The 13,192-nt window shown below is 40.5% G+C and overlaps 1 protein-coding gene across 2 annotated transcripts in view; it reads left to right on the top strand.

The window, feature by feature from the left end:
• The window catches only part of EMB (embigin), a 133,523-nt gene extending 122,449 nt beyond the window's left edge, over window positions 1-11,074 (top strand). For both annotated transcript variants that reach the window (XM_078675050.1, XM_078675051.1), the window contains exon 9: window positions 9,534-11,074. The gene's annotated coding sequence lies outside the window, so the exon portion shown is untranslated. The remainder of the gene's footprint in view (window positions 1-9,533) is intronic.
• Window positions 11,075-13,192: the final 2,118 nt, after the last annotated feature.

The raw sequence follows: 13,192 nt of genomic DNA, 5'->3' as shown, positions 1-13,192 counted from the left end.
GTGCCTAGCGAGTGCCTACCTCGCTTTATATTTGCTTTGGCGGCGCGGGTGCCACCCCGCTCATGGCCGCTTTGTTTTGCCCGTGATTTATTGGATTCACGAGGGAGCCCACTCCTCGGATCCTGGGAGCCCGCCTAAGAAGCGAGCTGCCGTGCTGCCCGCGGCGACCCGGAAGTGGTGAGGCGGCCAGCCAATCCTAGCGCGGCCCAGGAAAGGCCGACCGGAAGTCCCGCCTCCGTAGCCGAGCCGGGAAGGGAGAAGCTGCCGGCCGGGTCCCCGAGTGGAGAGGAGAGCCCCGGGACGAGAGGAAAGGAGCCCCGCCGCCCAGGAAGAGTCCTGGACCTTCGAGGCCCCGGAGAGGAAGAGGAGGCCGCCCGCGGCACCAGAGCCTCCGCCCAACAGCCGGTGAGTGAAAGCCGGCTAGGGAGAGAGGCGCGAGGTCGCGCACCCTCTCCCCCCCCCTGCCTCTACTCGAGCGGCCCCACGTGACCGCTCCACCAGGGCGCACAGTTGTTTCCCGAGTCCCCCAGAGGTGGGGACTCCCACAGAAGCGCCCCCACGTGTTTGAGGGGCCCCGACGCCCACATCCTTGTTGAGGAGCCCGGAGAGCCTCCTGGGGGCCATTTGTTCTTTGAGCCCAGAGAGGCTCTGAGGGTGCCATTCCCTCGTGGTGGAGCCCAGAGAGGCCCCAGCCCTTTTGCGTTGCAAGCCCCAGAGAGGCTCGAGTGCCCATTCTGGAAGGAAGAGCCTGAGAGAGGCTCAGGGCCCCATTTCTTGTCCAGGAGCCCAGAGAGGCCCCACAGTGCCACAGTGGTGGTTCTTGAGCCCAGAGAGGCTCCAACATTGCCCTAACTTTCCCTGTACCAGTTGCCCAGCACTTTGTGGGCAACTGCTACGTTTAGGCCCTGACATTGGGACACAGGGACAGTCACAGGTGGTGACTTATGAGTTTGGCGCAATTGTTATTGATTTTACACCTCTGAATGTTGATACATCATGTGTTTTATTTCCCTACACCGCTGAATGTTAATGCATCATGTGTTTTGTTCTTACACCCCTACTGGTATTATGATATGTAGGTGGTTGTTTTCTCCCTAGTACAGGTGGTGCTAGTGAGGTCCTGTTACCAGTGATTACTGGTTGTGTGCTCTATTTTTATATTGTGTGCTACACTGATTTTACTTTCTACAAGTTCTAAAAGTGCTGATACCCCTGACAGTGGTCCAAGTGGCCCTGTCCTGTACAATATCCCTTGTAAATTCTGCCCGTGCCTGTTGGCACAGTGTAACAAGATGTGTGTTTTATCTGATGTATATTTATTATAATACAAAGGCTATTTTTATATAACCTTGTGTGGAGTTTCCTTTGTGGTGGGCCTTTGCGTGTTGTTGCTGGGGTGCGTGCGCAAATACTTAACTTACATCGCCTCCAAGTTTAGCCTTGCTGCTCGCGCCACGTTACCTAGAGGGTGAGTAGGGGTTATCTTGGCGTGTAACTCCCTTGCCCTGACTTGGGTGTGGTGGTCTCTGACTGACTTTGGCGAAAGCCCTGGCCAGCCAGGGATCCCATTTCCAACACCATGAATTTCCTTGTTTAAAGTATTGGGCATTATTTGAACCATTGGAAAGGGTACTGGACAAAGTTTTGTTGTTTTGGTTATGTTTATGTTTGTCTGCACATTGTAAATATTGTGTTAGGGTATATGTATATAAATGTGTATAAAAAGAAAAAAGTTGAATAATTGAAACATTTTCTGTGAAAAGAATTGGTTTACTAAAATAAGTTATGTAAACCAACTTTCCTTGTTCGTGTTAATTTGTAATTTTTTTTAGATAGCTACGAGATGAATAAAAATGAAGTGAAAATGGAGATTTATTCCACAAGTAATTAAAAAACAGAGGATAGATAATTTTCAGTATCGGTCTTCAAATAGGCAGTTTCTAATAATACCATAGGCATCATTGTATTTAGTTTGTTTCAATTTCCCAGATGCCGTCATGGTTTAATGGGTTTCCCCAGTGATATGTGGAGCTTTGATTTAGGCACTAGATTCTACCTTAAACTTTAAAAATTCATAACTATGGGTTCGAGGCATATGAGCTGCATATCATATGCTGTGTATAGATCGCCATCTAGTGTTGGGTCCGGATGTTTGCACTTTTCTTGTCTTCAAAGAAGTCTTTCCAGTCACGAGATAGGTGACTCCTCCTTTCAGTGATAGTGCACATGGGCATCGACTTCATTGTTAGATTGTTTTTCCGCAGAGGGTGATAATGGAGTTAGTAAGAGTAGTAAAAGGAGATGTCCATGAATGTATGTATCTACGTAAGATGTTACTGCAACAGATATGCGCCCACGCACCTCCACGGGTACCTATCACTCTACAGCTCTTTATGCCAAGAACTGATGCATACTGGATAAATAGCATTTTCCGTTCAAAGCAAATGAGCTGTAGATCATATGCTGTGCATAGACTACATAGCCGTTATCTCCCAAGGCGGTGATTAACCTGTATCTGTTGCAGTGGTTTGAAATAGTGTACGTAAAAATGCCTGGCCCACTCTAGCTTGTTGTCTTGCTAACACATCTACACAATAGTGTTTTGTGAATGTTTGAGGTGTAGACCATGTTGCTGCTTTGCATATGTCATACATGGGTATATTTCCTAAGCATACCATAGAAGCCTCCAGTTTGCATGTAGAGTGTGCTCTAGGTGTAACTGTTAATGTTTGCTTTGCTTTTGCATACCATATTTGAATGCACTTGACTATCCACCTTGCAATACCTGATTTTGATGTGGGATTGCCTTTGTGTGGTCTAGCAATAGCAACAAAAAGTTGATTTGTGTTATGGAAAGGTTTTGTCCTTTCTATGTCATAAAAACAATGCTCTCTTCACATCTAATGTGTGTTGGGCACGGTATGCCACTGAATCTGGTTAAGGGGAGCACACGGGTAACTCAAAAGATTGGTTGATATGAAAAGCAGAAATGACTTTTGGAAGGAATTTAGGATTAGTCCAGAGAACCACTTTATTTTGGTGCATTTGTAAAAAGGGTTCTATAGTTAACGCCTGAAGTTCACCCACTCTTCTGAGTGATGTGATAGCCATGAGGAAAGCAGTTTTCCGTGTTACTCTACAGCTCTATATACCAAGAACTGCTGCATACTGGGTAAGTAGCATTTTCCTTCTACTGATTGGATTTGTGTTGTTTTGGTGTCAAATACATTATTACAATTTACTCTAACTTTCTAAGTTGGTGGAAGATTTGTATTGTGTTGTGTTTTCACGTTATTACTGTTTGTGTACTGCATACATATTTTGCAATTTACCTTTAAGTTAAGCCTGAGTGCGTTTGTGCCAAGCTACCAGAGGGTTTAGCACAAGTTAATTTAGTGACTTTTGTGGTTCTCCTTGACAGAGATTGTGAATGATGCTTGAGCAGGGTTAGCACCCCACTCAACCAACATCCTAATTTCTCACATTGGTGAAGTTCCCATACAAAATGTAGACAGAATTTGAAACCACGCATATTTTGGTTTGGAATATGTGAGGAGGAGACAAATAAAATTAGAAAGTAAGTTGCAAAAAATACCTTACCCTTAGGTAGGCATAGCTACACTAACCGTGCCCTAATCTAATGGAGCAACTGGTACTAACAGCCAGGCTGTGGTTGCACCACTACAAATTCTAATAGCGACATCCAATCAGATGTCTTGTGGCTTAGAAATTAGATTGTTAACAATGCACTCTGAGAAACAACTAATTTATTAGTAGGTATGTGCACATGCACATCACCAAATGCCTATCATAAGGTTTCTAGGCCCTCATTACGTGTTGTAGTATCCCACCAGGAATTTTAACTTCAGATTTGATACTGTTACCTGCCTTTGGATGCAGATCAATGTCTCCAGACCCTACAATTCCGGATACTGAGACAATTGGTCCAGTTTCACTAGGCTTCAGTAGGTGCCAATCTGCCGAATAAGTTGAGGGCATCTGGCAGTGCTGCTGACAATACCTTCCTAGCCTGCCTTTCTAGCCTCACCTAACCCACAAACTACCCAGCACAAGTTCCCACCAGCCATCTGGTTGACACCTTCTGCTTTCTCTGAGCAGGTGGAAAATGTCAGATTATTTGTGCCTGAATTTCGAGAAAAAGCCACAGAAAAGAACCTGAAATTCATGTAGTTACCCCATATTTCTGGGACAAATTATGTAATTTCTGGACTTTGGCACCGGGATACTGTCCAGAGTCTACATTCTGGTCCCCAGTATGCCTGCACCAAAATCTAGCAAAAACTAAATGGGGGATTTAGAGGGCAATTTAGTCTGAGAGACTTGAAGAAAAGGTTAAGGACATCAACCACCTGTTGCTGTGCTACAAACTGCTGAAGTCTAGTGAAGGATACGGAGAACAAGCAACATGGTCATCAGGCACAGCCTAGGGAGTTGACACATGAACCGAATGATGGCATGGTGTTGGCCAGGATTAGGAGAGCAAGAAAGATATTACAGCTAGTGTGTAAAGTGGAGTGCTGCATGACAATTGAGAAAAAAGTACAGCGGTTGGGACAAATAAAGCACCGATTATTCTGAAGGTGCCAAAAGGGAGTTGTAATCACTCGTAGCACACCATATACGCTGGAAGTAACAACACTGAACTGAAAAAGGGAAGCTGATTAGATAAGAGTTAGAACTATGCCTCCAAGAGGCATTTTCTATTGTCTAGCATTTTTAATACTGCTAGAAAGGATATGGTACTAATATGTATCACCATCAATTGACTTCAAACAAGATGTGGGCAATACCTGGCATATTTGGATATGGGAGTATGTGTAGCTTATATCTATAAATGAACAGCCTGTTTCAGTTGTCTAAGTGACATGCAAGGCAATCTTGTGGATAGGAAAGCGTGGCAGCATTATTTAATCACAAGTAATTACAGTTTTTCAAGCTCATTATTTTAATCGGTATGATTTATTACAGAGAGATAATATAAATCTTGGCTCCATATGTATATCCCGTTTCAGCAGTAATAGCTTTCCAGAAGTAATGATAGATTTTCCAATAAAGATTATGAATAACCTGTGGTAGCTTAGTTACCTTTGGAAAATTGTACATCCTTAGTCATCTCTTTTTGGGCAACTTCTGTGAGTATAGGATGACAGGTTAAAGGTGTTTTCTTTGGTCATGCTCTTCACACTGTGCCTACACCATACAACTAATGGCTTTGGAAGTAAGAGATTTGGAAATAGGTTGTGTGTTTCGACTATGCTCCACAATAAAAGCCTGCTGGCAGAGCCAAACGTCTTACACAGTGGGTTTTTAGTAATAGGGCCTATCCTGTATAACAGGATGTCCTGTTCACTGACATACGGGGGCTAGGAGTAGGTTACTTCTGATGGCCACACCCTCGGCCCAGTGTCTGCCCCATATTCTAAAGACTGAGCAAAGCTGATTCAAGGGGCATGAGGATTGGGAGAAGGGTGTGGATGAAGGCCACATGTATTCAGGGTCTTGCAGGTCCAAACAAGTCTGCGTGTCAGGGAAATTGGGAGCATGGAGTTATGTAAAGCAATATTTCGCAAACACAACAAGCCTCTGGGCATATGTTATGGGTCCAGCAAAGAGGGCACATCCATTGCTCTCTGCATTGGCAGAAACTACAGCAAGGTGCTATTGAAATCATGCATTGATAAAATGCAGCTGTGTAACAACAGTATCCTGTAAACTGATTACCAAACATTTGAGCTCTGATGCATTAAAACTGGGACATAAATGAGTTGGTAAGGTTCTGCACTTCACCATAGGTTTTTCACAGCTCCTGATGATAGTTTGTAATTATCTTGCGCAAGAATTCCTAGGATTGTGTTCCTCTGTTGCCTTTTATCGTGATTGTTTTGATCATGTAATTCCATTCATGACATCATGACTGAAAACCTCTTCAGCTAATACTCTCAATGTACTGTCTTCTGGTCTAAGTGTCTGTGTCTGAATAAAGACCTAACCACATATTAAAGCTATTACCTTGCAGCACATAGTTCACATATTTCATCCTCATTTTCCAATGTCTTCTTCTGGAAATCACATTCTGTGGTCCATTCGCTAAGGCAGTCCTGATTTATTCCACTTTGGATCATCCAGTTTGGCTGTAAGAACCTGCCTATAAGGAGCCTTAGATCTATTTCCCATTCAACTGGAACCATGGCCTTGTAGCTTTAGGGAGAAGTTGTGAGTCCTCCTGGTGAAGTAGGTCTAGTATCTTACCTAGTTCCGCCGCTGGTCCTGACATATGTGTGCAGTGAGGAGCTCCACCTGTTTAGTGGAGTCAGGATAAGAGAATGCAGGCGACACATGGGCACCCAGTAAAGAGACTGTTTTGTTTGTTTACCTTTGTCCTAGCTGAAGTGGAGGAATCTTGAACTGCCTTGTATTAGGAACTATAACAGCTAAATGAAGCCTTATATATAAAGAAAAAAACATTGTACTGGCAAATTCAGATTTGCAGTTGCATTTGTACTTCTTCCAGTAAGTTCCCAGGTTTTACCTGAGCAGTCAGCACTAATGTACTAAGGCATGAGTTTATCTCTGCACTGAGTAACTGAGTGCATAACAGGGACCTCTTCCTACCAAACTATTGCCTAAAATACCATACCATACCATTCCCTTCCCCTTTATATGGAGGCTACTCCGCAAAATTCTGACAAAAAAGCAGATTCAGATTTGGTATCACGATCACCTGCTCAGTCATCAAGGGAATGCATAAACTTAAATGAATTAACTATCTCTCACAATTTCACTATCACGGTTAACTGGGGCTTGTTTTTAGATAGAGTGTAACAAACTTATCTCGGACTATATCGTTATTTTTTTAGACTAATTTTTCACTTGAACCCCAGACTACACTTATACCAGGTTAAGCAAGCCCAGCTTTTATTTTCTCTCATGGATGCTTATAAATAGCCTAACTCACAATTTGGCCACATATGTATCCATGCTTGCTTGCTGTCAGAGCCCCAACAAGAAACCCCTATCTTGAACAGACAACTCTTTGAAGAGATTCATATTCCATTACATCATTCCACCAATTAGACATAGACACATATCTAAACTTGCTAACCAAATATTCTTTGACACACAGCACTTAAGAAATAACCTATTTCTACATGCCTCAGATTATAGATAGACAAAGATAGTGTCTGTGCTATCTCGTGTCCAAGTATTTCTAAGAATTAACTAATGGCCATGCCTTCACTGGCAATTACCATTTTACATCTATTGCCACTAAAGGTGAAGCCTGCAGCCTTGCAAACACATCAATACAGTGATAAAAATATGTAGAAAACATGGCCCTGCGTTTTCCCATTTAGATTCCAACTTTTCATGTTAAGCCTCATTTTATCTTCTTCAAGACTGAGCATGAAAGCTGCTCTTCATGCAGCTTTCCCTTATATGATGCCCTTAATTCTACACTTTAAAATTAAAGGATATACTTCTCAAATTAGTACAGAATGGAATGTCAAAACTAGCATATATATTAGAACATTGGATCATGTTAAACTAGCCATGCATCCTCTTGCAGTAAAAGAAATAATACAAGATATCCTCTTTTACTTTGCTTGCAGATGTTACTGGCGAGCATGCTATGGTTACCTTTGAAAAAAGGTACCTTACTAAATCTTATATTGTGATTGTTTTTCACAGATAAGGATTTGAATATAGTTTAGACTTTTGTCTTCTTGTATCTGGTAGCTATGGAGCAGTCAACACTTTTTCACAACGTGTTCTTGTTTAGCTTTCAGAATACACTAGGGCAAGATATGTGTCTTTAGCCAGACAATATTCATAACTCTGGGGTTCAAAATCTGTTCTTAGCCAACTCAGAGCCTCATTTTGAACCTATCCTTGCCTTAACAGCAATTGTTGTAAGGGGTCCATATCATGGGCATCTTGATGAATGCTTGAAACTACTTACAATTGAGTTTAGAAGAGTTTACATAAAAGCCTTGTTACACATCCTTTGAGCTCATGGGTCCCAGGGACACCAAAACAAAATCCTAAATTGGATTTCAGTAGCTACCTTTTACCCAGGATGCTTCAGAATGTGTAAACCAACCAGCTCTGAAGACAAACACTTCCTGTTCATGAACTCTTCTTTAACCCGCTCATGGAGTGTACAATGCAACAGACTAAAAAAGCTTAAGAGAATTCACTTTGTTTCAGGAGTATTTGAGGTTCTGCATTGCTTGAAATGATGTTACCAACATGGGATCTCTTTAGAATGAGCACTGTTAATTGGACACATTCCGACCTAAAACAATTGATTCTAAAAAGTGCCTCCCAATAACCTCTTGGGTTCACCTGGCATTCCCCTGGGTGGGAGTGTTTGAAGCCTAGCCACTCCTTTGGGAAATATGGCATTGGTGCCCTTCTACTCTTTTCCCTCACAAGAAAAACATTTTTTTTTAAATGATTTACTCTGTTCACTTCAGAGACCTTCAGAGACATTGGCCCCATCAGTCTCAAAAGATGGTTGTAAACTCAATACTGATGAATTAATTCCTTCTAAGGGCATTTACTGATCCTCTCTTTGGCTAAATATTGTATTTTATCTCCCAGACAATTTTGTCTGGAGGTTACAGTTCATTACTGGCATGTGGCATATGCAAGGAACATTAAAAAAGCTACTAGCTCAATATGTCCACATAGTGACACAGCCAGCCATTTTAATATATATCAGAGAATGGTATGCCTGTATTTCAGTCACTGTATATATTCTGTCTTAAAAGTACACATTATTAAGGTTGAAAATGCATGGCACTTGATAACTTTGAGGAAGATTATGAACACTATGTTATATAGGTATCTCTTTTTGCCACCGAGTTCATGTTATGATATATGGAAATTAAATTAGCATACACCTTTTTGCTTACACGTGAATGAGTAAGCAATCAAATTGTAGCAGACTCCCTCTGCCAAAGGTTGTGCTTTTAACTGACTGTACTCCAGGTACAAAGCAGGGCTGGAGCCATGAATTCTGAATATGGGATTATGGTATTCTCTCTCTGCCACTGGTGGCTCACCAAATCCCCTCCGTATTCGAATAGGGTGGTTGGACTGCCTGATTAAATATTTTGCTTGAGACAGTGAGGATGGTAGTGAGCTGGTTTCATCCTGCCAGGGCCTCAGGTTGTCCCATGATCTAGAGACTGTCGTGGACAGCTATGTCGAGCAGACTATCATCTCTATAAAAGGCTGTAAACAAGCATCACACAATTTAACACAGGCCCCTATCCACAATAGTAAGGAATGTCCGTGGTATCAGTCAGTACTAATGAGCTTATCTGGGAGGCAACCAATGCCAACAAGGATGCCTCATCCTCACATACAGTCCAGATGTGGTCAGTGTGTATGTTGATTTTGTGTGTATGTTGATTTTTGATCTATTGCATTAAGCAACAATGTGTTTGTGTCTCAAAAAAAGTTACTTTTATTTTCACATCATTTATGAAGTATTTTTTTCTCCTCAGTATCTTTATGAACAAACAGCAAATGCGAAGTTGGAAGCACTGGAGTGAATATATACTTCTCAGTTACACCTGAAGCAATAGAAGTACATGTAGCTGCTACAGAACCTGCTTTCTGCTTTTGAAGCCATTGACGTTTGGTTAGAGAATATATCTCTTTTATAACTCTGGATATTTCTACTGTGATAGAGAATTTATTTCTGAAAATGTACTCCCTGTCTGTCCTCACTGGACATTCTTAACATGTTCGTAAAAATTTGCAGTTTATTACATCAGTTATATAGAAGACCATGAAGTCGTGTGTAGATAATATTTTCATCTGTATGCAAGAGACACCCAGTACTATCTACATGACTGACTCCTAACACATACATTGGAATGCACATGTTGTCATGAGCTCAAATCATCAATGAAGCAATTGGAACAACTTACATAGACAAATTGCTCTGTTCTCCATGTGTAATGGACTCCCATTTTATCATGTACACATTTTTCCTGGGATTAATGTGCAATGTAAGAGCGGTATTAGCTTATCAAACAAATGCAAGTGATTCACAAAAGGAAAGAGTATATTTAAACTGGAACGGTCTTCTCACTCTTGCACATATTAAGGGCATTATTACAGTTTGGGTGAGGGACACCCCTTTAATAAAAAATCATATCAATAGTCAACAGTTGATTCCTTAAATTGACCAGTGTAAAATTCCTTACTTGAACAAGACGGAATATAAAGAATTTACAACCAAAAAGAAGCAGGAAAAACCTTCTTCTTATGTTGTGAACCACCATGCAGGCTGAGGAATGTGTTTTATTTGTAGGTTTGCCCAATATCCCGATATGTTATACTCCTTGGACACTCACATCCTTCAGCCAGCATTGTTTTGTGTATGTTACAAAAGTGCAGCTAACCATGCAAATTGTACTGCTTTTTTATGAGTAGAGTGTATTTTACCTTTCCTTAAACGATGCATCCAAAGTGAGAGTTAATCTTACTGGCAGCATGTTCTCATTTTGTTAACTTAACACCCATAGTGCAGCTATTCCAATCAACCTTTAGCATGCAGGGGAACAATTTACAAAGTAAAATCATGTATAAGTACAGGAAGTAGAACTCTTTTACATACATCTATATGCCTTTGTTTTTCCCATTTTAAATATTTAGGTTCTATTTCTTAAAGGCATGTAGGAGTGCATAAGAGTATTTTAGGCGTACTTAGAAATACCTTAGTGAATAGACTACTTTATTTAGAAAAATGTGGTCTTACTCTAGAATTAGACCTCTGGTTCACAGAATATGGTGAATTTCTCCTAAAAGTGAAAGGTATGAAATTATGTTTAAACTGAGGCGAAAATGGAACAAGTTAGCACTTCACCATGCTTACAGCCTTTCTTAGCTTTTCAGAAAGTTGTAACATAAAACCGATGTAACTTATTAACATTCTCAATTGTGCTCTTGGATGTACACAGTGACAAAATACCGTAATCTGCCTTCTCATTCCCTATTTTTTTTTTTTAAACAATAAAGACATTTCAAGGAATAATAAGATATGACAATCATGACGTATGTTTTAGCAGCAATTCAGTGTTTTACTTTCTCCAGGTAATGGGACATGTCACAAACACAAATAAAGTAAACCATATTGAACGCTAGACCAAAAACATACATACTTGAAGTGGTAATTCATTCTCTATGTATATAATATAAAAACATGTTAACACTCTTAGACCCCCCCCAAATCATTCTGCACAACTGAAGAAGCAACTAGCCCTTTTAAATCTGAGGTCGCTTTTTATGTCTGCAGGTCCGGATCGCAACTGGTGCCTGAGGACAAGGCCAGAGACTATCTCAAGTATTGATTTTGTAGGCTTGTTGTCATTCATGTTAGACAGTGAGTGTGACCCCACTGCTTTAATAATACATTTGCTCTCATAAGCAACCTGGCTAAAGGGATGAGTATCTACTGAATTTAGCAAGCCTTCCTCATCAAACAATATTTGGGACAAAAGGAGCATTTTATGTGCGGCCCTTCAAGTCCCCGTTCTGTCTGTAATTGAGAAATCAACAACTTGTGTGTTATATAAGCAATTTAGGACAAGAAGCTGCAATGCTGGCAGCAGAAACCTCTGTATCTTGCAAACATTGCAGATTCCCCTGCATCAGTCCTGTCCCAACTCAGGATGTGTGTCAGGCTCAGAAATTCATCTGTAACCAGGGATACAGCTTAATCTGTTCCTGAGGCACTTCAAGTCAATCATCTTAACGTTTTTGCACATTTTGCACGAGCACTGATGTGGAAAACATATTTGTGAATCTTCTTGTGAGAGAAAACTGTTTACTGTTTTACTGTTTTTTTTATATTCATAAAGTATGGTATTGTATTAATATAATTTTAGGACTACTGAGACTCTGCGATCGGGACAGAGAGCAGAGTTACCATTAGTAAAATAAACATGTAGTTTGTGAATGACAAAAAATAGTGTTGCACTTTGATTTTGCTCCCATACTGTTAGTATCCAAAGTGGTCATTCACAATATATATGTCAAATGGGTGGAGTGTACTGCACTATGTATATCTTTTAGGCATGTTGGAGATCTTGGATTTTAGTTTAAAAATATGTACTGTAGTTCCATTCCTGATGAATTTCCTTAAATTGTTGAACATTTGTTTTGGTTTTGGACCTAGTTCAGATCTCTAAAATGCTCTTCTGCCCTTATATTTAAACATGTTGTACTAATATATTTGGTTTCCCTGACCCTGGACTCCACCCTATAGGTATTTTTGCACCTGGATATATGAATACTGTGGGTATTGGTGTATTTGCGTCGTTCCAAAACATGGCAGTTCTAATATGTCCCATAACAAAATGCCCAATAATGTGGAAGTCAGTCTTTCTGCTGTTTTTTGTAACGATTATTTAGCATTTATGAATTAAATATGATTTGTGGAGCCTCCCGTGATTTTAAATGCACATAGATACTTGAAAAATCCCAATGCTGCCAATCTTGTTCACAACATCAGAGGGCACCTTCACTCAGCTACTGATGATGAATCAACATTCCCCTTACTCTTTTCATATGTTTGTCTCTGTGTCTGGCTTAATGTCTGCTACAAATTTGGAAGCAAATAAAAGGAAACGAGAAGCCTGGTCTTTCGTACCGTAGTTGTATATGGCTGTCCAGAAATATTTTATTGTAAATCTTGTTTTCCTGTTACATGAGAGGAATAAGGGTAAAATGTTTTAAATGGCCAACTCTAGAGAAACTTTGATGTCTTCTAACTGGCCAACATGCCTCCTGCTGACACCATTCAAAGACAAAAGTCTTTATGTAACCCTCTGTTCTGAATATTCTTTGTGCGGGTCTATATTTCTACTTAATAATATAAACTGATAGGTACCTGAATAAATTGCAAAAAAATGGATGGAAAGATGTGTAAATGTCTATTTCTGTAGCATGGTCAAGTTTTTTAGAAAACTTGCACCATCACTTACCTTACGGCAATCATCTTTAAACAAGTGCAGAGAATACAGATATAAATCAGAAAAAGTGAATGCATTCATCCTCTTAGTGCAGAAGAGACAACCTGTGGTTGTGTATAAAATAAGCAATGCCAATTTTAACAACGACATGCAGACTTTTAGAAATCTTGATTGATAACTAG

The sequence above is a fragment of the Lissotriton helveticus genome, chromosome 2_1 (genome assembly GCF_964261635.1).
Source record: "Lissotriton helveticus chromosome 2_1, aLisHel1.1, whole genome shotgun sequence".
NCBI lineage: Eukaryota > Metazoa > Chordata > Amphibia > Caudata > Salamandridae > Lissotriton > Lissotriton helveticus.
Note: the sequence above shows the minus strand (reverse complement) of the source record. Positions and strands in the feature narration are given on the sequence as shown.